The sequence below is a fragment of the Calidris pugnax genome, unplaced genomic scaffold (genome assembly GCF_001431845.1).
Source record: "Calidris pugnax isolate Ruff unplaced genomic scaffold, ASM143184v1 scaffold127, whole genome shotgun sequence".
Taxonomy (NCBI): Eukaryota; Metazoa; Chordata; class Aves; order Charadriiformes; family Scolopacidae; genus Calidris; species Calidris pugnax.
Window position 1 is genome coordinate 3010923 of NW_015090883.1, and position 5803 is coordinate 3016725.

The 5803-nt window shown below is 37.0% G+C and overlaps 1 long non-coding RNA gene across 1 annotated transcript; it reads right to left on the reverse strand.

Moving 5' to 3' along the window:
• Window positions 1-2447: 2447 nt before the first annotated feature.
• On the reverse strand, window positions 2448-3908 carry LOC106890914. Its single transcript, XR_001412593.1, has 3 exons — window positions 3825-3908; window positions 3069-3161; window positions 2448-2496 (listed from the first exon to the last, which is right to left on the reverse strand). It is a non-coding gene; the product is annotated as an uncharacterized LOC106890914 (long non-coding RNA).
• Window positions 3909-5803: the final 1895 nt, after the last annotated feature.

Below are 5803 nucleotides of genomic sequence, written 5' to 3' on the forward strand. Positions count from 1 at the left end.
CTCTTGCAGAAAAAAGAATGGGCATCTTGTACTGCAAGAAAAATAAGTATTTGTAGCATTTTAGGCAGACAATTTAAGATGAAAATGTAATCGGTAACATTTTTCAGCATTGCAAAATAAAAACAGCACATAGAGGCATATTCTAATAAAAATATATTGTCTATATAAGTTTGCTTTATTACTTTGCTTTCTATCTTTTCACTCAGCACTCTCATTTTTAATAGAGAACATGAAGCACTTCACGAAATAAAACCTCAAAACTGGGGCAGAGACATAATACTGCCCTGAGAAGGCACTTTTATGGAAAAAAAATACAACATTATTTATTGCTTTGTTAAACAGATCTTAAAAAATGGCAAATTTATTGTCACTTTATAATTGCACAATTCCTCTCAGTGCAGAACATCAAGCAAACAAGCTGTACTTTAGAACATTGCTAAATCTAAGGATAAAAAGCTCTAATCACAGCGGATCCTCAGCTCTGGGAGACCGAGAAGCCAGTCCAACATTTCTTCCAAATGAATCCTGTGCTACTGAGTAGGATCCCAATCCTTGAGCTGTGATGCTCTGCTTCACTTTATGAGCTAGCTCCGGGAATATAATCAATTTCAGCTAAGTAACAATTAGCACTCCCAAGCCTTAGGCTAGACTAACAGTGGATAAATCAAGGATTTTCTTTTTAAAATCAAAGGCTTTTTTTTTTTTGCTAGCTTTATTTTTTTTTCTTTTGTGAACAAGAAACATCTTGTAGGGCTGTGATGGTTACATGAGTGTTCTAATAAGATAAAACACAGCAGCAGCTTTTTCCAGCCCAGTTTGAAAACAGGTGAAAGCGCAATTTAGTGAGGATTTAGTGTACCAATTTTATCAAACAGATGGGTAAAAACAAAGGCAGCAACAGAGGTGAAATGTTTCTGTCACACCCTACACAGGAGATTAAGGTTCTGTCTGTGAGCAGGTCAGAGTGACAGTGTCAGACACCCCGTCTGAGTAAGATGAACTGAAAGAGAAACATATTGCACAAAGCCCTGCCATCTGAAATGGAAATTTCCTCGCTACAGAGCACACCTACCAGTGTCATGACAATTAGCTGTTAAGGTTAAGGCACTGTCGCTGCCTCCCAAAATGAACTCATCATTCAGGGAAACTCATTCTGATGTTAAACTCACAAGCTATCAGCTCTGAAGCATTTTATCCGTAAAGACAGCAGACTCTAAAATAAATGGGCGTTTGTTGGTGTAGAGAAAGACCCAAGACCTGAAAAGGTGTGGAAGAGTCATCGTAATTAGGGAACCTAAGGAAGATTCTAGCAGATGCAGAAAGAGGTTTTTATTACACAAACACGTAGGTGTCAATTTTCTTCTTACACCAACCCTACATTTTCGTGCTTGTTTCAAAGCAAGTCTTGGTAGAGCTGGAGCATGAGGAAGATGACTTTTTTCAGATGACTGCAGAACAGGTGCTCTGAAATTCCTGCTGCAATCTGCAGAACCTAGATACCCCTGCAATACTCTTGCTGCTTGTGCTGCACCTTTTGAAAGCAGGAAAAGGCAAGCCAACATACAGCATCCTTGATCCTGGTGCAGCTTATTGCTTAATTCAGTCTCAACCCATTATGCAGAAATACTGAAAAAATTATAATGCAATTGAGTCTTTCTGCCACAAAACGTTCTGTCGTCAGAAGATTTATCTTTCCATCCTAAAAGAATACTTTAATTTTTTCCCGTACCTCAGCAGTTGTAACTAAATATTGAATTGGAGGAAAAAGAACATCCTTTAATTGCATTAGTGAAAGAGACAGATAGATAAATGAAATATACCTTTGTTATTTTAACAAGCAGCTGCTATTTATCCCCTTTGACTAATACGCTTCATTTAATATTCTATAAATCAATTATTTGAAAGTACTGCTCTTCAGCTAGCACTATGAAGCAAGGTTACAGTACCAATATCTTTAAAGAGCATAAAGAAATGAGACAACTCCCCCAAAAAGTCACTGTGGTTTAATCCTGGCTCTGTTTTCTGAGAAATGGAACCAGAAGTTTCAGTTCCAGTCCCCAGGTGCCCACATGCCCAAAATTCCTCTTGACCTTGTACTACTAAGCTCTCTTCAAGCTCACATTGTATCAGAATAAAGGAGAGAGAAAATGCTGAAATTCTCCTTACATGCTCCATTAACTGTGTGGATGAAAAGAATCCTAAGCAAAATTAATTGTAATCCTAAGTACAACTAATCACTAGAACAGACTAGGTCCATCTCTCTCACATTACATTCACTGCAGATTCCTACAAACAGCTGGAGCAGTATATGAAAGCTGAAGAACCAGGAGATACATGAATGCTTTATTAAGGGTTATATTCTATTGTTACTCTTCTATTCCACTGGCTCTTTTATTTTGCTTAGTTTTACAGAAACTTTTGCAGAATAAATGTATCACAAATACTTACGTTTGATGCTGGTCAACCTACTTTTGGGCACTGAACAGTCTACGGCTGCTGAAAACATAAATGTGACTTAGTATTTATTTAGTATTTGTGATGGCTAGAAAAAAAGTGATAAACCAACACAGAAAAAAGACTAATTTAATTAGTGAACATTAATTTTCCTCTATTTTAAAATATGCTTGTTACTGTGTATTCAAAGTATAAGATTGATATTAATACAGTAAGAGAATTTTTAAGATAAAGACGTTAAAGTGAAATACATATTTGGAGAAAGAATCATCATTTAAATAAAAATTTCTTACAAAAGGTTTCTCTACACTTTGTGCTGATAGCATTTAATGCACACCTGAGGATACTGAGCATGTTACATGGTAGAGAGATGACCATATATTTGTGAGGCTGGACCCTGGCAGAACCCAAAGCCCCAGTGTATCACTCTTTAAAGCAGATATTAAATACAAAAGTATTATTAAGTAGCAGCCATACTTCCTGGCTGCATCAGCCTGAGTACGAAAGAGAACTGTACTTCCTACAATCCAATTCATTCCCTTGATATAAGCCTATTCTGAAAGAATGACGTAAATCTGGGAGGAGGAAGTTCATTCATGCATGCACATTCTTACCTTTGGCTGAAAGGATTTTGTTATAATGAAACACCATGTGATCTCTGATCAGGTACTGGCTGGTTAGACTTCGGGAGGAGTCAATGCAAAAAGCTGTTAAGATTAAAATACATTTAAACATTACACAGGCAGGCACAAGAATGCTCAAATTTTGAACAGTTATTAACCGCACTTCAAAGCCACAAACTTTAAATTACTGTGTGCTTTACTTCTTTGCCCAATAGCAGGCATTTTTATTTAGCAGCTACTATCACATCACGTCTTTCTCTCTCCTTTTTTTCCTCACTGAGCCATTAATCAATAGCTACAGAAGTGGCTGAAGTTGGACTATGAAAACTTCAGCATGGAAACTCCCTGTTTCTCCATTCTGTCATCTTTTGAAAAAAGGGTTTGAGGTGGCAATATGGCACAGAAACACACACCAGCTCTTGTAAACTACTGACTGTAAGGAAGTATGTTTAACCTCAAGGGTTCTTTAAAGTAGTAACCATATCTATATCCCAGCTAATATAGATGTGACATCTCTATCTATCTGGCTATCTTGCGAACTGTTCCTAGCTAGCAGTACAGGCGAGGCAAAACTCACTTCTCAAAAGTATTTTCAGTAATCAACACTAAATCTAAGTACTTTTAAACTTTACCAATTGAGCTCAATGCAAAAATTTTAATTATAAAAAACATTTTAATAATAAAATCAATGAATTGACATAAAAGGAACCACATCAACCTTCGGATAAAAGCACATGCATTACTTACCATTACTCTTGGTACTCAAGTGTCCTTTAAATGGACTTGCTGGACCACATCTGGGAATGCCAACAGCTGGGTATTCACTCACTTTAATAAAGTATGAAACAAAACAAAACAAATGTTAGAAACAAGAAAACGCATATTTGGACAGACAAGATAAAGCAGAGAGTCTTACCCCCTCGCGAATGTAGTGGATCTTCTTCATAGAGAAAAAAAATCACATTTAAATGTTATACTACTACTGAAGCATAATGGTGTAGTTAAGTAACAATCTAAACACTAAGATAATACACCTGTAATGCAACCTACAATTTAAAAATCTGCACCTGAATTAAGAATGTGCACCATTTTTAGAGCAAATTTTAACAGGCAATATCCTATTACTACAAATACCAGTGTATGCAAAGCATTCCTTTAAGGTTTCCAAGACCCTGCTGAAAACGTAAAGCAAAATAAACAATTTTTCTTTAACAGAGTAAACACACCGCTATTTAACATCAATTATAAATCAGTGCAGCCAATTTCTACAAATTCATTATTACTATCAAGGTCCATATGGTCTTCTCATTCCCATCCTACTTCTCATCTGTCAGTTGAGGAGCCTGTGATCTGCAATCTGCCACGCAAGCGTCTCCTAGCAATCGGAGGCACCAGAGCTCTGGGGCAGTAACTCAATGGCCACCTCCAGCAGATGAAGAAGGGACCTGGACCTGCCCAGGATGATTGGGAATCTCTTCTCAGTGGCCTTCAGCTGAGTCAACAAAGGTTCACATCATTACAAACTGACTGGGTAGCGCAAGAAGCTGTTCCACACACACGTTAAAAGCCCCTTAAATTCTCCCTCTCGTGGCTTCTTACCTCCTGCATTCCCAGCACCTGGCTTTCCAGTTGTTTTTTTCCAATTTCCCACTGGGATATAATGACTATTAAAGTACTGCTGCAATTACAGATGTAACTACTACACTCTGTAGCTCTACTTTAAGTGCAACAGCATGTTGCACAAGATGGTTAACACGCTGCCTGACTATTAATTAGTAGAGATTGCAGCAAAACAAATCGTTCCTTTAATAATGTTTTAGTATCATTTCCCCAAAGGCTTCATAAAAAGACTGTATAAATTTCAAGTGACTAGGATTAGTTTGGGAAGCAACAAAATTAAAATCGCCAGCATAGGTGGAAATTTGCAGAGTACTTTCTCAGGACCTTGTTGTGAAATTACACTAAATCTGGATCAATAAACTCAATCCCCACTTTTATGAAACCTAAGAAATATCAAGGCAATTTTGAATTAGAAAATTAGAAAAGGCAGCCTTTACACAGTATGGACTTCTGTGGCTTTACAGTACTAGAGGGGGTGTCTGCAATAATCATGCTCCCACTACTCTTTGCTATGAAGTTCCCAGACCAGCTTTAGGAAGGAAAAAAAAAATTAAATATGCTATTGCAGATTTTTCAGCCCTGACCTGTAACTGTTTTATCTTTATACTGTTTTCTTTAGAGCCAAAGGACAACACTCCTGCTTGTTTGTATCAATTTCAAATGGCTCATTTTAAATTTCCCTTGTGGTACAATTCTTCCTAATCTCTATTTATGATTTAAACATACATAGGGACAAACCATGCTAAATTATTTTTAAAATATTTAAATTCCAAACATACAGCAAGAATTTATTAGATTTAGAATGACTGTCTCCACAATGGCTGCAAATCTTTGTCAATAATGGCTTGCTTTGCTGTTTAAGTATTTCTCTACCATACACTATTACACGTGAGTGGTATTTACAGTCCACCCAGACACCCAGGACCTCCTGAAGTGACAACGTTCACACGTTTACCAAATGAAGTCTTTGGGAGGACTTGAATGTTAGATTATAACATTTCAGTTGATAAAGGTTTGTCCTCATGATAACTTTCCCCCCTCCATGTATATGCCAGAAATCTGGATTGTAGCAGACACCTGAGAATCAGAAGGGTTTCATTCAGTTG